This window comes from Sus scrofa, chromosome 14, assembly GCF_054392235.1.
Source record: "Sus scrofa isolate SSC_HxYL_T2T_F1_AM1 chromosome 14, Sscrofa_HxYL_maternal_Yorkshire_Landrace_v2.0, whole genome shotgun sequence".
Lineage (NCBI taxonomy): Eukaryota > Metazoa > Chordata > Mammalia > Artiodactyla > Suidae > Sus > Sus scrofa.
The window spans coordinates 100,041,718-100,068,347 of NC_139396.1; the positions used below are offsets into that span (position 1 = coordinate 100,041,718).

Here is a 26,630-nt window from a genome sequence, read left to right on the forward strand (position 1 = left end):
CCCTATTAACCATTAGTTATCATTTGTGTGTGTGTGAGTGTGTGTGTATATCTTCTTTGGGAAAGAGTTCAAATCTTTTGCTGATTTGTGTGTGTGTGAGTGTGTGCGTGTGTCTTTTTAGGGCCGCACCTGCAGCATATGGAAATTCCCAGGCTAGGGGTTGAATTAAGGCTTCAGCTGCCAACCTACACCGTAGCTCATGGCAACGCCAGGTCCTTAACCCCATGAGAGAGGCCAGGGATTGAACCTGTGACCTCATGGATACTAATTGGGTTCATTACCACTGAGCCACAATTAGAACTCCTGCTGATTATATTGAGCTGTTTTCTTATTTTTTAGTTTTGAGGGTTCTATATATTCTGGAGATTAGACCTCTATCAGATATCTGATTTGCAAATGTTTCTCCTAATCTGTGACTTATCTTTTTATTTTCTTAACAGTGTATTTTGAAAAGTAGAGAAATTTGGGAGTTCCTGTTGTGGCTCAGCAGAAACGAATCCAACTAGTATCCATGAGAAGGCGGGTTCAGTCCCTGGCCTCGCTCAGTGGGTTGGGGATCTGGTGTTGCCATGAGCTGTAGTGCAGGTTGCAAACCCTGCTCAGATCCTGTGTTGTGGTCGCTGTGGTGTAGGCTGGCAGCTGTAGCTCTGATTTGACCCCTAACCTGGGAACTCCCATATACTGTAGGTATGACCCTAAAAAAGAAAGAAAGAAAGAAAGAAAAGTAGAGAAATTTAATTTTGATGAAGTCCAATTTATTATTTCTTCCTTTATGTATTAGGTCTAATGTCATATCTAAGAAAATTTTGCTCAACCCAAGGTCATAACAATTTCTAGAATTTTTATAGTTTAGTTTTACATGTAAGTCATGATCTATTTTGATTCATTTTTTTGCATATGATATGAGGTAATATCAAACTTCACTTATTGTATATGTGAATTCAGTTGTTTCAACATCATTTGTTGAAAAGACTATCTTTTCTCCACTACATTGCCTTTACGTCTTTGTTGAAAATTGTCCATTTATGTGTGGGTCTTTTTCTCTTCCATTGTTCTGTTTGCCTATCTTGATGTCAGTATCACTCTATCTTCATAACTGGAGCTTTGTAATAGATCTTGAAATCAGGTAGTGTTAGACCTCAAATTTTGTTCTTTTTCAAAGTTGTCTGGGTGGAGTTCCCTTTGTGGTGCAGTGGTTAACGAATCTGACTAGGAACCATGAGGTTGCGGGTTCGATCCCTGGCCTTGCTCAGTGGGTTAAGGATCCGGCATTGCCATGAGCTGTGGTGTAGGTTACAGATGTGGCTCGGATCTGGTGTTGCTGTGGCTCTGGCGTAGGTCAGCAGCTACAGCTCCGATTAGACCCCTAGCCTGGGAACCCCCGTATGCCATGGGAAGTGGCCCTAGAAAAGGCAAAAAACAAAACAAAACACACACACACACACACACACACACACAAAGTTGTCTGGGCTACTCTAAGTCTTTTATATTTCCATATATATTTTAGACTCACATTTTCAATTGCTTAAAAAAAGTCTGCTAGGATTTTGATTGGGATTGCTTTGATTCTGTACATCAGTTTTCAGAAGTGACAACATCTCCCGATCTATGAATATGGTATACCTCTGTATTCATTTAGGTCTTTATTTCTCTCTCAGTAATGGTTTGTATTTTCTAGTACAGACACCTCATACATCTTTTGCTATATTTATCCCTAGGTAGTTCATATTTTTGCTGATACTGTGAATGATTTTTTTCATTTTAATTTCCAATTGTTTATTGCTAGTATATAGAAACACAATTAATTTTTTTTTTTTTGGAAATCGATCTTGTATCCTGTAATCTTGCTAAACTTACCTATTAGTTTTAATTAATTTTCTATTTAGATGGTCATATCATACACAAAGACAATTTCCTTCTCCCTTTCCAATCTTTTCTAAGATGCCTTATTAGAGGTCTTTCCTTACCTTACTGGATTGTCTAGAACCTCTAGTACATTGTTGTGGTGTGACAAAATATAATATCTTTATCTCGTTCCTAGTTTTACACGAAAAGCATTCAGTCTCTTACCATTAATTATGATGCTGGCTGTGAACTTTACATAGTACTCTTTATTAGGTCAAAGATGTTTCCTTCTATTTCTTGTTTCTTGAGGATTTTCATGTTGAATGGGTGTTGCATTTTGTAAGATTCTTTTTCTGCATCTGTTGACATAATAAACTGATTTTTAGCCCCTTCATTCTATTAATATCACATCATATCAATTGATTTTGGGATATTAAATCTACCTTCCAACCTCAGGTTAAATCCTACCTGGTTATCATATGATATTCTTTTATATATTGATAGCTCCAACTCACTAACATTTCTGAAAGACTATTTTTTTAAAAAAAGGCATTTCCTAGTCACTCAACGGTTTAAGGATCTGGCATTATCACTGCTGTGGCTTGGATCAGTGCTGTAGCTTGGCTTCTATATCTGGCCTGGGAACTTCCACAAGTCATGGTAGTAGTCCCACCATTCCCCCCCACCAAAAAAAAAAAAAAAAAAAGAATTTTTGCATCAAGTTTCTTAAAGGATATTAGACAATAGTTTTCTTTTTTTAATAATGTCTTTGGATCAGAGTAATGCTAGCTTCATAGAATGAATTCAGAAATATTCTGTCCTCTTGAGTTTTCTGGAAGATTGTGTAGAATTGGTATTGTTTCTTACTTAAATATTTGATAGAATTCATCAGTGAAGTCTCCAGGCCTGGGAAGTTCATAACTGCAAATTCAAATTCAACTTCTATAATACAGTAGTAATCAAGATATCTATTTCTTCCTGAATAAGCTTTAGTAGTTTGATGAAAAATTTTGGCCATTATTTCTTCTTCCCTTCTCCTTTCCATTGGGGATATATGAGTATAATATTCCCCAATATATTATTTCATTCTTTTTTATGGCTGAGTACTATTCCATTATGTTTATATATATACATATATATATATACAACATCTTTTTTATCCCGTCCTCTCTTTTATTTCTTGTTTTATTATTTTAATTTTTTTCTGCCATACAGCATGGGGATATCCCGTCCTCTCTTGATGGACATTTAGGTTGCCTCCATGTCTTGGCTATTGTAAATAGTGCTGCAATTAATGTAGGGGTACAAGTATCTTTCCAAATTATGGTTTTCTCTGGAATATATATATAGCTTCTTGAGTTGTCCACAGTTTGTTGATGATGAGTTCAATTTTCTTTCTGTAGAATTGATTTGGGCCTTTTTTATGTCTTCCTTATCTCTACTTAACATGTTTGCTCTTTCCTCTAGCTTTTGAAGATACGAATATAGTTATAATAACTGTTTTAGTGTTCTTGTCTGCTAATTCTACTATCTGCATCAATTCCAGGTTTTTATTGATTGACTTTTCTCCTCTTTAAAAAAATGTTTTTTTTTCCTGTGCCTATGGCATGTGGAAATTTCTGGGCCAGGGATCGAACCCACACCACAGCAGCAACCAGAGCCACTGCAGTGACAATGCTGGATCCTTAACCTGTTGTGCCACAAGGGAACTCCTTTCTCCTCTTTATTGGTTGCACTTTCTTACTTTTTTGCACATGCAGCAATTTTTGATGGATACCAGGCATTTTGCATTTTACTTTGTTGAGTGTTTTGAATTCTTACAAGTCTTCTTGAGCTGTGTTCTGGATGCCATTACATTACTTGGAAACAGTTTCATCCTTTTGGGTCTTGTTTTTAAGATTTGTTAGGTAGAACCAGAATTGTATTGGTCTAGGGCTAATCTCGACTCACGACTGAGGCAGGACTCTTCTAAGCACTCCACCCAATTCCAGTGAAAAATGAAGGTGGAAATATTCTTGGCCTTCTAATCTTTTCTGGTAGTTTTCTCTTGGCCTTAGGCAGCATCCTTATATACCACTCAGTATTGAGCCCTACAGGGGGCGCTGCACACCTCTGGGCTTGTCCCTCTAGGCAACCCTCTCCTCTCTAGGGCTCTGTCCTGCAAATGCCAGATGCCCTGGTTTCCTCAGAACCTTAGCTTCCATCTCCTTAACTCATCTCAGTAGCTAAGTTCTGCCTGGGGTTCCTCTTCCCTTTGTGGCATCCTGGAAACTCTGAAGGCAGTGAGATTTGGGAAAGTGTATGACTCACCTCGTTGATTTCCCATCTCTGTTACTGGATGTTCAGTGGCTTGAAAATTGTCTCATGTACTTTGTACTAGGTTTTAGTTGTTTCAGATGGGGGGGGGGGAGATCCAGTCCCCGTGGCTCTATCCTGGCCGGAGGTGGGGAGCACTCAGTACTCTTTTGCTTTTAGCAATAGTGCTGTCAAACTGGGAAGCGAGCAGTTCTGGAGGAGACTGAGGTGGGTTGTGGGGTTGGCTGGGAGAAGACAGGTCAGTTTACATGAAGGTGTGTGCTGTGGATCTGTTACCCCTGACTGCACATCCGGCTGCACATCTGTCTGTACATCTGAATGCATTCTGCTGGAGTCTGGGAAGCTGTCTGTGGCTGGCCCCCCTGATCCAGGGTCCTTCCTTCTGTCTGCCCAGGTGAAACTCCAGGCTGCTTGTATAGTCACTCTGCCAGATTTCTGGATGTTCCACATCAGAGTCTGTCAGCCCTGGGCTGGGGATAGGCTGCAGATGAGCCAAGCAGATGGTGCCTTTTTAGTCTGGTTGGGAAGACAGAGTGGGAGCAGAAAGATTTTCCTGTTTTGAGTCAAATGGGACTGATCTGGGGGCCCTGTCTCTCCTCTCCCTCCTACAGTAATCCCATAGCTCCCAGCCTGACCCTTCTGTGGTTCCTGTCGAGCGAGCTGGTCTCTCTGGACGTGGGATGGACTTGGTTGTTCCTCTCAGTCCAGCCCAGGCCTTAGAGGAGCATAACCTCATGTTTTGCGCTGTGGATTTTTCCATGGCCGTCCAGGAAAGCAGACCAGTCACACTTCCAGGAGACCCAGCCTTTACCAGAATGCTCTCCTTTTCCTCCCTTTCTCATGTCACCTATGCCAGGAGGTAAGCAAGGACTGACACTGCCCACCTCCAGCATCCAGCTCATTCTGAGGCCTTTTCCCTAAGGGGGTGGCAATAGCACATAAACCTGTGTCTGTAACGGGTAGCACATTTGCCGTGATACTTAGAATAGAACAACAGTGTATTTTTTAAATCAAACTGAATTTGGTTCAAGGCCCCACTCATCAAGCTAGTTAATCAGCCCTAAATTTCTCAAACATATGCAGCTCAAAAATAGGGGAGAATTTAATCCAATTAAGTATATTAGGTGTATATATCCCTAATGACCTGGAAAACTTATATTCCAGGGAAATTTTTTCACAGGTCCATAAGGGGACAGGTGCATGTTCACTGAGGCATTGTAGATGGTGGTGTGGAACTGGTGGCAATCTGGCTGATGTCCTGCCTGAGGTAGGATGAGAACCAGGTGCAGGGAGATCCTTATGGTACAGTAGCTCTCATTCTATGATGGCCTTTGTTTAAACTCCTCCTGTGATGGGTAGCTCAGAGTGATGTGTTAGGTTGCTGGCAAGCTCAGATTGTGCCAGAATTGGAGTTCCCATCATGGCTCAGTGGTTAACAAATCCAACTAGGAACCATGAGGTTGTGGGTTCAATCCCTGGCCTCACTCAGTGGGTTAAGGATCCGGTGTTGCCATGAGCTGTGGTGTAAGTCGCAGATGCGGCTCAGATCTGGCATTGCTGTGGCTGTGGTGAAGGCTGGCACCAATAGCTCCAATTAGATCCCTAGCCTGGGAACTTCCATATGCTGCAGGTGCAGCCCTAGAAAAGACAAAAAAAAAAAAAAAAAATTGTGCCGGAATTATTCCTCACTGCTCATGATGGCAGTGAACCTGAAAGAGGTATGCATTTGGGAGAAACAGCATGTATTCATTCATTCAATCTAGGATCCAACGCCGGATCCTTAACCCACTGAGCAAGGCCAGGGATTGACCCTGCAACCTCATGGTTTCTAGTTGGATTCATTTCCCCTGTGCCACAACGGGAACTCCCATTCATTCACTCTTTTTTTTTCTTTTTTTTTAAAATATATTTTATTTTTATTTATTTATTTATTTTTATTTATTTTTTAAATTTATTTTTTTTCCCACTGTACAGCAAGGGGATCAAGTTATCCTTACATGTATACATTTTTTCCCCCCACCCTTTGTTCTGTTGCAATATGAGTTTCTAGACATAGTTCTCAGTGCTACTCAGCAGGATCTCCTTGTAAATCTATTCTAAGTTGTGTCTGATAAGCCCAAGCTCCCGATCCCTCCCACTCCCTCCCCCTCCCATCAGGCAGCCACAAGTCTATTTTCCAAGTCCACGATTTTCTTTTCTGTGGAGATGTTCATTTGTGCTGGATATTAGATTCCAGTTATAAGTGATATCATATGGTATTTGTCTTTGTCTTTCTGACTCATTTCACTCAGTATAAGATTCTCTAGTTCCATCCATGTTGCTGTAAATGGCCTTATGTCATTCTTTTTTATGGCTGAGTCGTATTCCATTGTGTATATATACCACATCTTCTGAATCTAATCATATGTTGATGGACATTTGGGTTGTTTCCATGTCCTGGCTATTGTGAATAGTGCTGCAATGAACATGCAGGTGCATGTGCCTCTTTTAAGTAGAGTTTTGTCCGGATATACCATTCATTCATTCTTAAGACAGTTGTGGGTCAACAGACTTTGCTACGTTTTTTGGAGATGCAGGGGTGTCTGCTTCCAATCTAGTGGGGAAACAGATATTAAACAAAGTGTCATCACATTGATGATTCTAGCAATAAAGACAAATTATAGCATTGGTATGATATAATTAATATTCCTGGGGGATAAATAAAGAAAAACCCTTCTGAAAAAGGAACACTGAAATGAGACCTGAGAGCTGGGCTGAACTAGGTTGGGGAGAGAGTGGGGCAGTGTGTTCCTGGTGGGGTCATGCGCCATTGGCCCCTTCAAGGAGCCCTCGGCCTGGCTGGAAGGAGGCATGTGAAGCACAGGGAGCAGTGGAGAGGAACCTGGGGACAGAGGAGACAGGGAGCATGCAGAGCCTACTGCTTGGTAAAGTGACCACATAATTTATCATCCAGACTAGGACACATTGAGTCTACAAGGGGTGCTACTAATATTAATGTTGGAGTAACAGGTCACTCTGCTTGTAGGTCAAGGTAAAGAGTTTGCGTATATGAGAAGCCACTGAGGTCTGGAGGAAAGGGAGATGTGACCCACTTTACACTGGGAGGGCCTGAGGTGGGACCATAGCACTCAAAAACCTCCCACTGTCCTTCCCATCCACATGGAGGAGCAGTAGCCAGGAATCCAGAAGTGGCCTGTGGAGTCTAGTGGGATAGGCAGTGAGCTGGTTACTGTTACTGTATAATAACCCCCTCCCTACCAATAGTCCTGTTTTAGGTGCCACCTGTTTCTTGCCTGCTTCCTGACAGATGCAGCTTCCAGCAAGTTGGATTGGAAGGAGACAGTGATGAGAATTTTCCCATGGGTGCCATAGACTTGGGGCAGTGAGGGGCGATGCCCTGTCCTGCCCCATCCCCAAGTAGAAGTGGGAAGGGAACAAACCCCTTATAATAGCCTAAATCAATTTGACTGTCAAAGATTTTATCAAGCAAGAGTGTGAGATGTATGAATAAGATGATAAGCTTTCCATTTTGGTGCCCATGGTCTCCATACATTCCTGTGGGGGTGTCAGCTGGGGAGGGCTCCTCTTCCCAAATGAAAAGATAGAGGCTTGACTGGAGAATTCCTATTCTCCCTCTCTCTAATCCCCTTTCCCTCCCTGGACTGAAGATGTGATGCTTGGTGGTACAGCAGCCACTTTGTAACCAGAAGGTGAGAAGCTATAACGAAGGGATGATGGAGTGGGGAGATAGGATAGTCTGGGTTCTTTTGGTTTTTTTTTTGCCTCTTCTAGGGCTGCACCTGTGGCATATGGAGGTTCTCAGGCTAGGGGTCTAATCGGAGCTGTAGCTGCCGGCCTACGCCAGAGCCATAGCAACGCGGGATCTGAGTTGCGTCTGCGACCTATACCACAGCTCACGGCAACGCTGGATCCTTAACACACCGAGTGAGGCCAGGGATCAAACCTGCAACCTCATGGTTCCTAGTCAGGTTCATTAACCACTGAGCCACCATGGGAACTCTTTTTTTTTTTAGGGCTGCACTCATGGCATATGGAGGCTCCAAGGCAAGGGGTTTAATCTGAGCTACAGCTGCTGGCCTATGCCACAGCCACAGCAATGCCAGATCTGAGCCACATTTGCACCCTACACCACAGCTCACAGCAACACTGGATCCTTAACTTACTGAGCAAAGCCAGGGAGTGAACTTGCAAACTCATGGTTACTAGTCAGATTTGTTTCCGCTGAGCCAGTATGGGACCTTCCAGAGTCTGGGTTCTTGAAGTCATCGTTGTGCTGCACCAGTCCTGGATGACCTGCCTTGGCCTTCTTCTCATAGGAGACAGTCAACCTGTACTTGTTTAAGCAGCTGTAGCCTGGCATTCTGTGATATGCAGCTAATGTCTGGCCCTGACTCCCACACCCCGTCAAGTAGCTGAGGCTTCCAGTTTGGGGAACCCCTGCCCCTAAACTTAAAGGAGGAATCAAATGGCACAAAGAAGTGAGAGGCCTCCAAGATCATGAACCCCAGCTTGGCCTCTTCCCTAACAGGATGACCTTTGATGAATTAACCTTGCTGGATCCTGGTTTCCTTATCTTTGGAAGCAATATGTGTAGCACTTATCTCATTGGGGTTGTTGTGGAGGCTATGAGGAAGTACATGGGATAATGAAAAAGAAGGAAAGAAATCCAGGAACCTCTGAATGTAAAGTAGCTATTCAATGAAAGTCCGCTCCCTTCCCTCTCTGGGAGTTACATGGAACCACCTCTCCAACCCTGGCTGTCAGGTCACACACACACACACACACACACACACACACACACACACACACACTCTCTCTCTCTCTCTCTCTCACACACACACACTCACTGCGCACATCACCCTCCTTGCCAGGAGAGGGTTTTGCATTATGGAACCTTGAGTTTTAAATTAAGTGTCAAATATAATTTGGCCACACTAAGAATTAATTATGTGACTGCCCTAGAAAAGCCAGGGAGCTCAACTCTGACTGTGAAATTGGTGTTCGCCCCCAAGGGAGGGGCCCCCTCCCCCGACTCCAGGGAAGTGAATGGAAGGGGACAGGCGTGGTGCTTTGCACACTCAGCATTTCCCACCTGGACCCTCAGCGGCAAAGCTCCTTGTGGAGTGACTGAGGGGTGGGGTCGAGGGGTGGAGAAGAAAATACTTCCAGGAGGTGTCCCGCGTCACAGCTGCCCCCCTCGGCTAGCTCCGCCTGCCATGGCTTGTGCACATCTGTCAGCTGCAGATGCACATGTGGCTGGTGTCAGTCCTTCCCCTTTAAGGGAAGGGAAGCATTTCCTGAAAAGGGGGTTGGGGGAGCTGGAGACATGAGGCCAGAAGGGCGGCCACATTTGTCTTGATGACAAACCAAGGACAAAAGCTCAGCCCCAAGCATTCCAGAAGGGGCCTGCCTCCTCTGGAGGATGGAGGGGGCCATCCTGCCCTGGCCTCGGCTGGGGGAGTGGGTGGTGTCCAGGGCACGTTTTTATGGGGGGTGGAGACAGTGTGGAGAGAGGGAGCAGCTGAGCTGGGGCTTCCAGAACCCAAACCAAGTCAGCAGCCCCCAGCCCCAGCCCCAGCCCCAGCCCCAGCCCCGGCCTCCCCTGTCTGAGGTGTCTGGGTTTAATTTTCTGGTCAGTGCAGAAAGCAGGAGGAAGAGGACGAGGAGGAGGAGAAGAAAGGAGCGAGTTGAAGTTCTAATGCAGTCGGCTGGGATCTGTCACTCAGCGCACAGCCCGCTGACGACTCAGGGCAGCCCCAGCTGTAAGCAGCCCATGATTTATGGACACCGAGTGAACTCCTGCGGCAGAAACCAGCCTTGAGATCAGAGCGGCAATAGGGCCCTTTTTTTGGCAGGAGACAGGGCCTGCATTTTTCTCATTCATGCCAAACTGCTTTGCACGGCAATTAGCTCTGTCCTCATTTAGTCTCCAGTCCCAAAGGGTAATGAAAGTCATATATCATCTTCAAGACTGCTAATTATTGAGCTCGCTTACAGGTAGGCTTTGTAACTGTGAGAAGGGCCTGTCGGCCCAATATTTATTACTCTTCCAATAAGTAAGCAAAGGGGGGGTGAGGGTGCTGAGGGGAGAAGGTGGGGGGAGAGGGAGGGAGAGAAAGAAGTGGGGGAAAAACAACTTTCTTGAGAGCCCGCCCAACCCCAGCCCCAAGATCTCTGACATACCTTCTGCAAATGTGCTCATCAGAGGGGAAACGTCTTTATTCCACGGAGCCATTTTTCATGCCCTAACAAACCAGCCTGTGAGAGAGCCAGGAGTGGTGAGGAGAGGCCTGTGGAGGGGCGGCTGGGGTCTGCTGGGAAGGGGGCCTGGGCAGGGGGCGGGGGGGGGGGGCTCAGGGAGGAGAGCACAGGGAGAGAGCCGAAAAGTGGAAGACAGAATCTGCCCAGGCCCCACTCAGGTCCAGAACATTCTCCCTGCCATCCTTGGGCCTGCCAGGTGGATGGTAGGGCTGAGGGGCAGGACCCAGGCTGGGATCAGCTATGTCTGTCACTTCAGGGCCTGGTGTGTGGAAGGCTATGCTGCCAAGTTTTTCGTCTGAGCCCTTGGCCTTTATTTAGTTGTCCGCCGACCGTCTGGATTGTAATCCAAACCAGCAGACTTCCGTGGGTGCGGTTAACTAAGGGAAGGTAAGCCCTTATTTGCACTCAAACGAACTTAAAAATATAATGACTCGTTGAAAAAAACCAAACATAAATATGAGCCAGGTTACGGACTTCCCATGGTGGTTCAGCTGGTCAAGAACCCAACTAGTACCCATGAGGATGTGGGTTTGATTCCTGGCCTGGCTCAGTGGGTTAAGGATCCGGCATGACCACAAGCTGATGTGGCTCGGATCCCGCATTGCTGTGGCTGTGGTGTAGGCTGGCAGCTGCAGCTCTGATTCAACCCTAGCCTGGGATCTTCTTCCATATGCCTCAGATGCTGCCCTAAAAAAAAAAATATATATATATATATATATTAGCCAGGTCACAATGGTTATTTTAAAAGAGGGTGCAATTGAAGCAATAGCTAACGAAATATAAATATTTAAGTCCTGTTAGATGCTATACTCAACTTGCAATTAATATTTATTGAGGAGTTCTTGTCATGGCTCAGTGGTTAATGAATCTGACTAGGGACCATGAGGTTTCGGGTTCGATCCCTGGCCTTGCTCAGTGGGTTAAGGATCCAGCGATGCCGTGAGCTGTGGTGTAGGTCACAGATGCGGCTCGGATCCCGAGTTGCTGTGGCTGTGGCATAGGCCGGTGGCTACAGCTCCAATTAGACACCTAGCCTGGGAACCTCCATATGCCGTGGAAGTGGCCCAAGAAATGGCAAAAAGACTATATGTATGTATATATATATATATACACACATGCACACACACACATATATATGTATATATACATATATATAAAAATATATTTATATATATATACATATATATAAAAATATATTATGTATATATATTTATGTATTTATTGAGTGCTTCCTCAGTAAACGTGTCAGATACTGTTCTCTCTATGGGTGTACAGAAGAGATCATGATGGACCAGGTCCTTGCCCTCGCAGAGCTTCTATTCCAGCAGTCAGTCCCTACTTATTGATCATGGTTTGTTTTTCCCCCAACTTCAATGGTAGTAACAACTGACTTGTGTTATCAACATAGCTAACATCCATTTAGTGTTTATTATGTGCCAGGCACTGTGCTGAGAGCTTCGTGTTCACATTCTCATTGAATCCTCACAACCCTCTGCAGTTGGTCCTGGTGCGGTCTCCATACTACAGGTTGGTTAAGTTACATGTCCAAGGTCACACAGCTAAGTAGGACTGAACACATACCATCTGGCTCCAAGTTCCAGTCCCTAAACCATGACAGCCTATTTTCCTTAATTCATTCTGAACCATTTATGTTTCTAATTAATGTGAGGCTGTGGTGTGCTGGTATGTTTTGGCATCAAAATCCCTTATGGACAGATCTTCCTCTTCTGCCATTGGCAACCTTTTACTCTGCCTCCATGGATGGTGGACACACTCCTTTCAAGCTGAATTGGAGAAAGACTTTTTTTTTTTTTTTTTGGTCTTTTTGCCTTTTCATACCCACGGCATATGGAGGTTCCCAGGCTAGGTGTCTAATTGGAGCTGTAGCCGCCGGCCTATGCCACAGCCACAGCAATGTGGGATCCAAGCTGTGTCTGCGACCTTCACCACAGTTCACAGCAACGCTGGATCCTTAACCCACTGAGCAGGGCCAGGGATCGAACCTGCAACGTCATGGTCTCTAGTCAGATTCGTTAACCACAGCGCCACCATGGGAACTCCCGGAGGGCAACTCTTAAGTTGACTGGAAAGTCCTTGCAATGAGCACCAGCTGCTCTGGAATCCTTCCTTGACTGTGGGCGAGACAGTTGAGTCCTCTAAACTCCACTTAGGGACTGCATTTTGGAAGCTTGAAATTGATCATGGTAGGAGTATTGACACTGTAGAAAATGGCAGTTGCTACAAGTCAGGTTTTTGGTTGGTTGTTTGGTTGGTTTCCCGAAGAGATGGTTATTAAACATTTACCACTGAGGAGGACCCAAGGGAACGGGGAAACCTGGTGCTGTGGTTCATGGTCACCTCTTGGCAATTTCTCTGAATCCATCAGAGGGAAGTGCAGAGAGCCCTGGAGAGGGAGTCCAGGGACCTGAGTTCTAGACCTGGTTTTGCCCCTGAGGGATCCTGACTTGAGCTCTTTGTCATCATTTGCATCAGGGGGCCTCTTAGATGCTGCCATAGTCATAGGATTAGGTATTAAAATACTTTTCACCAAGAACTCAAGCCACAAAATTAAACTTAAGTTTTTGCTCACAGATAAAAGGTGATTCCATCAAATGTATATACAGTCGGCGAGGGCTGTGGGTCTAAGTGCAAAACACGTCTTGCCCTAAATGTCACTGTATAGGGGGTGGAGGACATTCCTTCTACTTCCTCTTTCTTGGTTCACCAATTCTGGAGCTAGACAGAATAGGGCTGGAAAGCCACTGCTTCCCAGCTCTGTGATCTTGAACAAGTTGCTTAGCTTCTCTGTGCTGTGGTCTTCTTTGTCTTCTCTGTGAAATGAGGGTCACCAATGGTGCCTGTTCACAGGGTGCTGCAAGGATTGAACAGGATGCACATGAGATGCTGGGCGTGGACTTGGCAGAGGAAGTACCCATCACCTCCTCAGTGTTGCTGCCATATCTTCTTGCATTGTCACTTTCTCTTGCGGGGAAACAGGCCCCACACCCACCTCCCATCTGCCAGGGCTCCTATACTGGGGGTCAGTGCTGAGAGGACCCCAGCCCCCAGCAGTGTGCAGACCTTGCTTTGTGTTCCTTAAGCTCCTGCCACTGGGAGTGAGGTGTGGTCTTGGAGTCTCGTCTTCTCAGGTGTGGAGGCTCTGGCTAGAGGGGTGTGGCGTGGACTGTGCAGGCAGGTCAACTGGGAGGACACCAAAGAGACCACGGGATTCTCTAGTCCACGCACCCTGAGCCAGTCTGCCCTCTGCCCACATGGTTCAGACATGTCCTTCTGCACAGCTGGCTTCTGGTCCTTGGAGGTGCCTGGTCTTCTCCTCATGTGTCTGGTGCTGACCGTCTAGGATGGCTGCCCCCTGCCTGCTACCTCTCGCTGCTGCTCCCCAGCCCTGGCGCTGGGAGATTCTCTAGGTGATGCCCCTTGAACGGAACACGTGCACAGGATGTTCTCTTTTTCCATCTTTCGGCGGCCCCCGCCCCCTGATCCCCGGGGGACAGAGCGAGCTAGCAGCTTGGATGCACGCCCCTCTCCTCCCATCCTCTCTTCTGACCCTCTGTCTGGCCTTCTCTCCAGCCCACCCTGCCCACTTTCCTCTCCTCCCCGCCCTGGGCTTGTTTCCATTTCCTTTCTCAGTCTCTCGTTCCTGTTTTCTTTCATCCCATCCACACCTGCCCAGGTCTGGCCTTGTGATACCTTCTGGGCCTTTGACTTGATGCTTCCTGAGAGTAGGTTGGACCCACTGAGCCTGGAGCAGAGCAGCCATCAATGGAACCAGGGCCTGCAACAAAGTCAGGACTCAAGGTCCTGCCCTGGTTCTGCTGCTGTCTGAAGTGATGTCATCTTCTCTCCCCAGCTTCTCCTCACAGCAGGGGCAGGGCTTCCAAAGCTGAGCCCTTGGGGGACAAAGGCTATCTATCCCTGGCCTTGTTAAAAATCCCTGTGAAGGACTTGGATGTCCAAGCTTGGGACATGTGCTCAACTCTGCATGCACCACTGTGCTGAGCCGTTGGGGTCCTAGGATGGGCCAGGCCTGGGCACCTTGCCTGCTCCTGTGTGTGGTTAAATAAAGTATTGTCCAGAAGAAAGGGCAAGCTATGCCTTCAAGGACACGTGCCTCTGCTGCAGGTGGAGATGGTCTGCCCAACATCTGTGCACTAGCAACACAGGCAAGCAGAGCCAATGGGGGCACTAGATCCAGATCCAGATGATGCTGCCTGTTGGGGATTTGTTGAAGAGAACCACAGTCATGTTTGCAGCTAGATGATGATCTTATTTTATTTTCGTGAACCAGTGGTGACTACTGAGAAGTTTGACTGGTGTTCTAATTGGGCGGCTCTAGCTGAGGTTGAACGGGGCTCCCTGCTCAGGCCTGGGCAGGTGAGATGAGGAGAGAGTAGAGAGGGTGTGTGTGGGCTTGGGGCCTCGGAGCTGCAAGATGATGTTGGGAGCTTGGCTGCAGGAGAGGCCTGCATGTTCCATGTTTAGGGCCATTCCTCTGTTGTCTGCTATCACCATGGATACCCTCTTGAACTGTCAGTTCCCAAACAGTGGCACCAACGAATTATCTTGTAGCAGATCTGTCCCCTTCCCCAAGGCCCCAGTGGGCTCAGCAAGGAGCTGAACCTCACCTTCCACATTGTGGGCTGTCCCCGCCTTGCCAGTCACATTGTGTATAGTGACACATGCCACCACCTGGACCCCCTTGGCCTGCAGAGCCCCAGCCTGCTCCATAAATTCTGGCAGGTGGGCCTTGGGACAGCCCAGGAGAAAGGGGTGACTTGAGACCTATGATAATATAGAACACCTGCCCAGGAGAAATTGGGGTCAGGATAGAGAGGGAAATTCAATCAGAGTCTCAGCTCATGGGTGGAAATCTAAATGAGAGTCATAGAACAGAAAGTATTTTCCTCTCAACTTTGCTGCCCCAGGGCTGTGAAAAGAGCGCACCTGTGGGGTGGGTGTTCCCTGCGGATACAACTCCCACACTCCCATGGCATATGGAGGTTCCCAGTCTAGGGGTTGAATCAGAACTGTAGCCGCTGACCTCCGCCACGGCCATAGCAATGCCAGATCCAAGCCGTATCTGTGACCTGCACCGCAGTTCACAGCAATGCCAGATCCATAACCCAATGAGCGAGGTCAGGGATTGAACCTGTGTCCTCCCAGATGCTAGTCAGATTTGTTTCCACTGAGCCACAATGGGAACTCCAACTCCCACACTTCTTGCTACCCGGTGGGCCCATGTGGATTTTTGAGGCCAGGACTGTCTTTCTTAAGGGGCAGGGCCTGGGTTTCAAATTGGAATAAAGCCTGGCAGGAGAGAAGGCCCTGTTGGAGATGGGGACAACAGAAAATGGGGAGTAAAACTGCATCACCAGGAGTTCTCATTGTGGCTCAGAGGGTTAAGAACCCAGCATAGTGTCGGTGAGGATGCAGGTTCAACTCCTAGCCTCACTCAGTGGATTAAGGATCTGGTATTGCTGCAAGCTGTGGTATAGGTTGCAGATGTGGCTTGGATCCAGCGTTGCTGTGGCTGTGATGTAGGCCATCAGTAGCAGCTCTAATTTGATCCCTAGCCCAGTCACTTCCATATGATGCAGGTGTGGCCATGAAAAGGAAAAAGGAAAAAAAAAAAAAAAAAAGGCTGCATCAGCAGTGGGTCCCAACCTTGGACTTGTCTCATGCCCACAGGCTGCTGAGAGCCTCCTGGCCATCTTGCCCCAACTGTTCTAGTTACTGTTCCTGTAAAACAAACCACTCCATCGCATTTTGTTATGTCCAGATTCTGTGGGTCAGGAATTTGGATAGGGCGCAGTGGGGATGGTGGTCTCTGGGACCTCAGCTGTGCTGACTCAAAGGCTGCGGGGATCATATGGAAAAGCCTCCGTTCACATTTGGTGGTTTCCTGGCTGTCAGCAGGAACCTGGCAGGGCTGTGGGTCAGAAGCCTCTACAGGCCCCTCCCTGTGAATTCTGCACAGACTGCTTTGGGCTTCCTCACAGCATGGCTGCTGGATTCTAGGAACAAATATCCCCAGACAGCCAACAGAAGCTGCATGCCATTTTCTAGTCTAGCATTAGAACTCATGTAGTGGTGTTCCCATCATGGCTTGGCAGTTAACAAATCTGACTAGCATCCATGAGGACGCAGGTTTGATCCTTGGCCTTGCTCAATGGGTTAATGATCTGGTGTTGCTGTGAGCTGTGTTATGGGTCACAGACGCAGCTCAGATCCTGTGTTGCTGTGGCTGTGGTGTAGTCCAGCAGCTACAGCTCTGATTTAACCCCTAGCCTGGAAACCTCCATATGCCACGGGGATGGCCCTAAAAAAATGGAGGGGAACTTATGCAGTATCCCTTCTGCCACATTCTATTCATGTAAGCAGTCACAGGCCAGCTCAGACTGAACAGAAAGGAATCAGCTTCTTCATAGGGAGAGGTGAGGTTATACCATAGGAAGAGTGTATGCGGGCTGGGGAAGATGGGCTCACAGCCATCGTTGAAAGTACAACTAGCCACATCTTTGGAAAATCTACCTACCACACGCATAAATTTAGGAAGATGACTGGCTTCAGTGGCAAATGGAAAGCCTCACCCACACTTCACAGAGGGAAGAAACAAGGCTGCAAAAATTGAATTGGTAAAGGGCCCTCAAAGCCCAACAGCCAATCAATTTAGGGATCCTTATTATAGCATCCCATGGAGCTAATTATCCAGCCTCTGTTTGAATACCTGCGGTGGGATGGAGATCATTACCTTACAAAGGGGCCTATTCCCATTGCTGCACAGTTGGAATTGTCAGAAAGTTCTTAGATCATGGTAAAAGCTGTCTCTCTGTAAGGTCTACACACTGCCTCTGGTTCTGCCCCTTGCAAATGAGGACTGGACAAGATAGAAGGAAACCAATGCTCCCGAGTGCTGATTGTGGGCCTGGCCTGTGCCTGGGGCTTTCACTACCGTTGCATGGAGAACTAGCATGTGCTAACCTGCTCAGTGTTGGTGGAGATGCCCCTTGCCCATCCTGAGGTCTTTCCCTGGTTCCTCAGTGACCAGGTTTCCTGACTGTTCATCATCTTTGCCTATGTTATAGTTTTTCGTAATTATTTTTTTTTTTGGCCACACCTGTGGCATATGGAGGTTCCCAGTCTAGGGGTCTAATCGGAGCTACAGCTGCTGGCTTATGCCACAGCCACAGCAATGCCAGATCCGAGCCGCGTCTGTGACCTACACCACAGATCTCGGCAATGCCAGATCCTTATCCCACTGAGCGAGGCCTGGGATCAAACCCGCAACCTCATGGTTCCTAGTCAGGTTCATTTCCTCTGCACCACAACGGGGACTCCTCTCAGAATTCTTAAAACAGCATTTGAACATGATGCTCTGGCCTAACTCGACTCATCCTTTTTTTTTTGGAACTGTCACATCACACTAGGTTGGCTCAGCTTACAGTTTGCCGTCACCTAAAGACCCCTAATCCTTTTCTTTTTCACTTCAGCTACTGCACCGGGTCTCCCCCATGCTATCTTTGTCCAGAAATCTCATCAGACCTGCATGAGAATGAGGGTGAATATCCAGTGGTCCATTGTTGGCTCCAAAGGACTTCTGAGATCAAAAAGATGTCTGAAGAGTGGGCCCCGTGGCCATGTCCAAGGTGGACCAGGGGTCAGCTGGAGCCCTGGCTTCCTGCTGGGCTGGCAGGGGGCACAGGCCAAGTGGGTTCATTGGATGCTGGGAGAACTGCCACTCACCCCCTGCCTGTCCCCTTCTTTCTTGGGGGCGGGGACAAAGCATACCATTAGGGAAGTGCCATTCCTGACAGGCTCAGAAGTGCAAGTTGCTTGAGCCTGGCCTGGGAACCAGCTGACTGCCTGGCACGAAGGCTGAGGTCACAGGGAGGACCGTGGGGGAGGAAACGATCAGAAAAGGCTCAGGGCAGCCCTCCTTGTTCTGGGCCTCAGCAGATTCTTATTCATGGACGTATATGCACAAAAGGAGAAGGAGCCCATGTACTGATTTTAGGTGAATCCTCTTAATTGACATGTCCCTGAACACCAGTATGAGGACTCTCTGGGTTGCAAGTGACAAAAAACGAAGCTAAACCTAGTTTAGACAAGAAAGGAAGTAAGTTACCTCACCTGCTGCAAAGGTCAAGGGTAGAGTGGGCGTCAGGCTTGACCAGATCCAGAGACCTAAAGCGAGCAGACTTGTCATCAGTGGGCCCCACTGCTGTGGCCTCCTTTGTTCCTGCAGTCGGTTGGTTTCCTCCAGGCAGTGACAGCCCTGGTGCTGGAAGCTTCGGGGTCCTAACCTTATAATTCTCAATCCTAAAGGAATGGAGACTATCTCTCTTTCAGAATCAATATATAAAATCCCAGGAAAGGACTCTGGTGGGCCTGACAGGGGTCCCAGGCCTATCCCTGTGCCAGTCTTTCTAGGCAGAATGATGGGGTAGAATGACTGGCCAGGCCTGGGTCACCTGTCTTTCGGGCATCCAAGGGCAAGAAGTAGTACCCCTAGGCCTCAGGGGACAGGAATGGGTAGGTCAGGAATCGAAGCTATGCTATCTTCTGGGCCTACCAGCTATTTCTCATCTGCTTCTTTTTGCCCACTTCCTCCTTCTCTTCCTTCAGTTTGAAGATCAACTCCCCGCCCCAACATGAACACACCTCATAATGGCTGCCCCAGCCCCTAACACTACATGTCTCTTAGGAGCTCAGCACTGCCTATAGCTAAGGTCAAAGTTTCAAAGGAAAGAGCATCTGATTGGTTGCGGGGCTAGGCATTCACTACTGGGACAATCAGCTATGGCAAAAGATAGGGTTTCCTGGTACAAACAGGCCTGTGAGGCCTTCCCCCTGAGCAGGCCTGGTAGGAACAGTTCCTTAGAGAAGCAGGCTATGGGTGTGGGGCAGGCATTTCGGAACAAGACATTATCCTGGTTCCTGGATGGGCATAGCACCTTCCAAGCCCTCAGGTAGCTTCAAGTCTAGTTGGGCAGGAAGAGGCCCATCTGGGCCAGGGGTTCATAGGACCTTAAGAAGGGCAAGGTCATTGCAGGCCAGGTAAGCAGAACAGGTGGTGGGAAGAGAGCTGGCCTGGAAAGGTGGGCAGAAAAGAAAGGACAAGCTACCTTAGTGCATGGAGTAGACATTTCCTTAACAGATGTTCTCTTCTTCACACCTGAGCTGGCTCACCTGAACCAATATACAAATGCATTTGAAGTGCAGGGCTTCCTATGTCCACCCCCCTGGTTCCAACCAGGCTCCTCATAACAGCCTTGGTCACTGGCTGACCATGAAGTAACCCATCCCCTCTGCTACTCATCATCTCTGGACATGTGTATGGAGGTTGTACGCAGTTTTTTCATGACTTTTTTTGAAAGTCAAGGAATATCTTCTCTCCCCCCAAACCAAGAATGAAAACAAAAAACAAAACAAAACAAAAAAGCCCTCCAAAAATAAAAGGAGAAAAATAAGCCTTTGCCTCTGGAGAAGTTAAAGAGACCTGTAGGAGCCCTGATGTAGGGTCTTCTGCTCCCATGTGGTGGATGAAGAAATAGAGGTCTAAAAAAATTATGGAGTTGCCTCAGTGCTCATGGTGGGACTGGGACCCTGACTTCTTACCAGGAGCCCAAGGCCCTTCTCAAGAGCCCCTGCTGGCCAGCGGGAAGTGGGCCTGGCAGGGGTCATTTGTCTGTGTGGAGGCGGGGGATGCCCCACCTTGGCAAGGTGGAAATAGAAGCTCAGCTCAGGAAAATAGGGCCAAACCAAGTTCTGCTGGGAGCCCTTGCAGGTCCAGAGAATGGCTAAGAGGTCCCTGGCAGCTCTTCAGGCATCAGGGTGAAGGTCCATCCAATAGGCTTTATCTGGGCAGATTTCATTTCCTGTTGGAGGAAAAGGAAGAGATCTCTGCGTTTCTTTTCTGTTTTTTTTTTCCCCTTTCAGACAGATCAGAAATCAGATCCCGTCAGATAGGCCCAGCTGAAAAGAAAGAGGCAGAGGCTGGCACAAAGAGAAGCTTCCCTTGCCAAAGTCACACAGCAAGCATCCAGAGAGGACCCCTCCCCCCAAGGAGGGAGAACGAGGTTCATGTGGGCCTCACTTTGCTCAAGAGCCTTGCTTTAGACTTTGAACGTTTCCAAGTGAAGCTATACAGTGATGGTGTTATTATTTTTTGCATCTGGTTAAAAACCACAGTGTTAAATAGAAACTTTAGATTTCACACTTCTCACTCGGGTGCAGCATCTCCTGCTTCGGGCAGGGGCGACCTAACAAAATGCAAGTGGCTGAAACCTCACTTGACCTCTGAGAGGCTCAGAAGGCAGTGCAAGAGGGCAGGGGACCCGAGAGGAGGAGGCGAGGGAGGGAAAGAGGGGAAGGGGAGGGGAGAGAAGCAGGAGGGAGCCGAGCGGAAGGCTGGGGGAGGCAGGAGGGAAAGAAAGAGGAAAACTGGAGGGAGGAAGAGGAGGGAGAGCCGGCGCGAGGGCGAGGGCGAGGGCGAGGGCGAGCGGTGGAGAGGGCAAGGTGACCGCGGGTATCAGTGAGGGGCCAATTGTCAAGGTTCTATCTGCGCGATGATTGATGGGAGCCTGGGTTTTTCTGTCAGCCTGTCACGGCGCAGGAATGTTTAATGTTCTCATTATTGGTTACGCTGTTGTGTATATTTCTCTGTCAGCACCGCGGACCCAGCTGAACTGGCAGAGCACTTCAAAGGCCTGCGGGTCATTCATCATCCCCGTGACGCTCCGGCAAATGCTCAGCTTCAGCTCCGCGCCAGGGATTTGTTATGACTTGCGAGCCGGCTGACAGACAGGGCTGTGGCGGCCGCGGGAGGGGACGCGGGAGGGAGGCACGCAGCCCTTTGGGTCACTCTGGGCCTACGGCAGCGCCCAGCGCCGGCACTCGGCGGTTCCCGTGGCGGGTGGTGTGGGCCAGCCCAGGGTGACCCTTGAGGGCCCGGGGGCAGCAGGGCGCACCCAAGCTGGGGACCCAGGGCGCCCCCAACTCTCTCCTCAAGCCCGGCCGGCGCCCTCTCCCTCCAGTCCCACCCTCCTCCTCTCGGCTGGCGGTGGCGTCTCCAAAAGTTGTGCAGAAAACCCAGAGGCTGGAGGGGGGGGAGCGAAACTTGCAACCGTCCGGGGCCAGGGAGGGGCGGGTGGGGTGGAGAGGGGAGAGCAGAATATCGGAGCTTTGTTTCCTTTCCCAGGCCGTGACATGATTAATCGTTTTCTTCTGATCTAATTTTGGAACATGAAAAACAGCACATTTGTCTTGAAGAAAAATGATGTGCCGAACTGCGCAGATGGAAATTTCGAGCAATGAGAAAGATTAAAGTGAAACCCCACTCCTTAGACCTAATCATGAGTTGTAGATTATTCTGTCGGCCCAGCCAGATGGTAGCTCTGATTCCACAGCCCCTTCTTATATTAATGAATACTAGACTGTTATATTTGACTTAGGTAAGTGAAATGTCTATCAGAGCTAATGGACTGCCAGCCAGCATAACACATGTTGTACCGCTAAGGGTCCTTGCTGCATTTTTCATGTTTTATACTAATGTAGAACATTTTGTTTCCTACTGTTTTTCATCATTGTCACTGTTTGCTAAATATTTTCACATGGAAGGGGGGAGAGGGAGACAAAGTCAAGAGGAAAAAGAACCCCCCCTCCAAACTTGTGTCCAAAGCTAATTTCCTCCCGTTGGGCTGGGCTATAACTCTACGAGTAAAACAGTCACCCCGAGCCATGCGTTCAGGAACTCAATAGTAACGTGATTAAGTTCCTAGTCAACAAGACTACACTCGACTGTATGTTAACAAACCTAATTATAGCCCCGCGGTGATAAATTGGGCCAGGGCCCTTGTTGCACATCTCTGAGGTCATGTCTCCAAGAGCAGCTTGACCCCCTTGTCCCAGGGGAGAGAATTGTCCCGGAGAGGAGTCCCAGGCTCAGCTGGGGGGGAAGGGCTGTTCCTCCCTGACCCACTTGTCCAGCTCCTGGGGAGGGTGGGCAGATGCCAGGAAACATTGCAGAGCAGAAGGTCAGAGGTCTGAGCCACTGGGCAGTAGGCTTTCCTGGCTGAGGCTGGGAGGGTGCTGGGTTGGGAGCGGTTGGGCCAGCTGGGCTGTGAGCAGTATCAGGATGCCTGAGAGGAGCGTGTGGGGTTTCCCATGCTCGGAACCTGGGCCCTCACCCGCTCTTCGCTTTCTTCCAGATGCTTGTCTATTCACTGCTAAGGCCCTGAGGAGCTAGTTGGCCACGAAGCAATCCTGTTACTTGTTTGTGGAGGACCTAAGCCTGGGTGGGGATGGTGTCCCAGAGAAAATGAGTCTGGGAGATGGAATCTGAAAGTGTCTGGGGAATAAATAAGATGGCGGCAGTTGAGAGACATCCTCAAGGGGTGGTGTCTTGAGGGAAAAAAAAAATGCAAGGAAATGGAGAGAAGAGAGACCTAGACATAAACAAGCATGGAGAGAGACAGAAGGAAGAGAACAAAGAGGGAGAGACACAAACACAAGGTGTTGATACCAACATAGTAGATGGCTCATCAACACAGAGAAACTTCTTGCACCAGCCACAATGAGTTCCCTAAAAAAGCAAATTTGATCCCTGCTTAAAATTCTCTCTTGGCTATGGTTCCCACAGGAGTCACTTCAGAAGTCTTGGTTGGGAATATATGACCCTTTTCTATCTGGTGCTAGCTCACCTCTCTGGCCTCTTCTTGCACCTGTCCTCAACTATGAACCCTGCACTTCTAGTTATGAACCTTCTCCAGTCCTCAAGAATTCCAGGCGCTTTCAGAACAATGTGCTTTTGTCTCTGTTTATCTCTGTCTGTCCTACTTCCTCCTTGTCTTTCTCTGGCCGACTTCTACTCATCCTTCAAGATGCAGCTCCCAGGTGTCCTCCTCTGCCATACTTTCCTGATATTCCCCAGGAGGCATTATTTCATCCTCTGCTCCCCGCCCCCAGCATTTTGTCCATATCCCTGTGAAAAGTTTGTCCAGGCTGTATTGAAAAATGTCTTTATTTGCAGATCTCTCCTTCTATACATCCCTTCCTTTACAACTATTTTTTTTTTTTGTTATTCACTTGCTGGCTTATTCAAGAAATATGTATTGAAAACCTACTTCATACCAGGTATTGTTCTAGACACTGGAGATTTAGTGATGTACAAAATTCCCTGCCCTCTTAGAGCTAACATTTTGGTAGCTATGCGTGGGTACGTTAGTGAGGTTTCTTCATAGTGAGAAACAGAAACTCACTTAGGCTAGCTCTAGTAGTGGGGGGTTATTGTAAGATGATGGCAATAAAGACACAGAAATCTTATGGAACCCCAGGAAGAGCTGTACAGGTGATCCTCTCAGCTTTTGTAACTCGTAATTGGCTCATTCATGGCCCCTATCAGCCTCTAATGCCATTTTTAAAAAACTTTTTTATTGTGGTATAATATACATACAGAAAAGTACACGTATCATACAGCTCAATGAATTTTCATAAACTGTAACCAACAGTGAAATCAAGTAATAGAATAGGTTAAGGATCCAGTGTTGTCACTGTAGTGGCTGGGGTCACTGCTGTGGTGCGGGTTCTATCCCTGTCCCAGGAATTTCTACATGCTGCAGGTGCAGCCAAAAAAAAAAAAAAAAAAAAAAAAAGTCTGTACTCCAGTACCCCTCTGGTTCCCTTTCTTTAATTTTTAGGTGAAATTCTCACCCCAGATTTTGCCCACTCTTTACCATGAGATTTCTGTTCTCCGTGGGTTCAGGGTTTGTGTGTGTGTGTGTGTGTGTGTGTGTGTGTGTGTGTGTGTGTGTTTGGTTGAGCAGCTTTATTGAGATAAAATTTAGATACCATAAAATCATCCCTTGTTAGTGAACAATCCAATGTTTTTTAGTAAACTTCTAATAGTGTTGTATGGCCATCCATACAACAATCCAGTTTTAGAACATTTCTGTCATCTCTCCCACCCCAAATTCGCTTGTGTCATTTTTAGTCAATACTTGGTTCCAGCCCCACTCTTGAGCAAGCAGATGTTAGATTTAGGTCCATAATCCATTTAAAAAATATATAATGGGAGTTCCCGTCGTGGTGCAGTAGTTAGCGAATCCGACTAGGAACCACGAGGTTGTGGGTTCGGTCCCTGCCCTTGCTCAGTGGGTTAATGATCCGGCGTTGCCGTGAGCTGTGGTGTAGGTTGCAGACGCAGCTCGGATCCATTGTTGCTGTGGCTCTGGCATAGGCCAATGGCTACAGCTCCGATTGGACTCCTAGTCTGGGAACCTCCATATGCCGCGGGAGCGGCCCAAGAAATAGCAAAAAGACAAAAAAAAAAAAAATATATATATATATATACACACACACATATATATATATATATATATATAATGACTCTTTGTTTTTACTTTTTGGGTTTTGTGTGTGTGTGTGTGTGTGTGTGTGTGTGTGTGTGTGTCTTTTCAGGGCCACACCCATGGCATATAGAGGTTTCCAGGCTAGGGGTCTAATCAGAGCTGTAGCTGCCAGCTTAGGCCACAGCCACAGCAATGTGGGATCCGAGCTGTGTCTCCAACCTACACCACAGATGATGGCAACGCCAGATCCTTAACCCCCTGAGCAAGGCCAGGGATCGAACCCTCAACCTCATGGTTCCTAGTCAGATTTGTTTCTGCTACGCCACAATGGGAACTCCTGTAACAACTTGTTTGAGACATGACTCAAACTCCGTAAAGTCCATCCTTTACAAAGGTAAAATTCAATGGTTTTTAAATGTATTAATAAAGTTGTGTAAATAATGCCACTACCTAATTCTAGAACGTTTTACCACCCGAAAAAGAAACCCCATACCCATTAGCAGTCATTCCCCATGCCTTCCTCCCCCTGGTCCCCAGAAACCACTCATCTACATTTTGTCTCTATGGATTTGACTATTATAGACATTCAATATTAATGGAATTGTACAATATGAGACCTTTTGTGTCTGGCTTCTCTTACTCAGGATAATGTTTTTGAAGATTCATCCATGTTGTAGCATGCATGAGAACTTCATTCCTTTTTATGGCCAAACAATATTTCACTATATGGATTTACAACGTTTTATTGTAACATTTCTCACTGATGGGTATTCGGGTTATTTCCACTTTGGCAGCTATGAATAATGCTGCAACGAACATTTATGTACAAGGTTTTGTGTGCACATATGTTTTCAGTTTTCTTGGATATATATCTAGAAGTAAGCAGGATTGCTAGGTCTATGCTAACTCAATGTTTAACTTTTCTTTTTCTTTTTCTTTTTCTTTTTAGGGCCATATCTGTGGCATATAGTTCCCAGGCTAGGGGTTGAATTGGAGCTGCAGCTGCCAGCCTACACCACAGCCACAGCAACTCAAGATCTGAGCTGCGTCTGTGACCTACACCACAGCTCATGGCAGTGCCGGATCCTTAATCCACTGAATGAGGCCAGGGATCAAACTCGCATCCTTATGGATCCTAGTTGGTTTCATTAACCGCTGAGCCATGAAGGGAACTCCCAGTTTTCTTTCTCTCTCTCTTTCTCTTTCTTTTCTTTCTTTCTTTCCTTCTTTCTTTCTTTCTTTCTTTCTTTCTTTCTTTCTTTCTTTCTTTCTTTCTTTCTTTCTTTCTTTCTTTCTTTCTTTCTTTCTTCCTTTCTTTCTGATATCTTTCTTTCTTTCTGATATCTTTCTTTCTTTCTGATATCTTTCTTTCTTTCTGATATCTTTCTTTCTTTCTGATATCTTTCTTTCTTTCTTTCTGATTTCTTTCTTTCTTTCTTTCTTTTCTTTCTTTCTTTCTTTCTTTCTTTCTTTCTTTCTTTCTTTCTTTCTTTCTTTCTTTCTTTCTTTCTTCCTTCCTTCCTTCCTTCCTTCCTTCCTTCCTTCCTTCCTTCCTTCCTTCCTTCCTTCCTTCCTTCCTTCTTTCTTTCTTTCTTTCTTTCTTTCTTTCTTTCTTTCTTTCTTTCTTTCTTTCTGATATCTTTGTTTAGCTTTGCTTTCTGGGTAAATCTAGCCTCATAGAATGAGTTGGGAAGTATTCCATTTTCCACTGTTTCCTGAATTTGTAAAAAAGATTAGTACTATTTTTTCTTTAAATATTTAATATTTGCTTTACCAGTAAATTCATCTGAGTGTAGGCTTTTCTTTGTGTAAAGAGTT

General features: G+C 47.0%; 1 protein-coding gene and 1 long non-coding RNA gene across 2 annotated transcripts in view; both read left to right on the forward strand.

The window, feature by feature from the left end:
* The window catches only part of LOC106507128 (uncharacterized), a 136,868-nt gene that overhangs the window by 30,416 nt on the left and 79,822 nt on the right, over positions 1-26,630 (forward strand). The window lies entirely within an intron of this gene.
* LOC146396888 (uncharacterized) lies at positions 10,359-21,917 on the forward strand. Its single transcript, XR_014828177.1, has 4 exons — positions 10,359-10,460; positions 10,700-10,830; positions 11,884-11,970; positions 21,134-21,917. It is a non-coding gene; the product is annotated as an uncharacterized LOC146396888 (long non-coding RNA).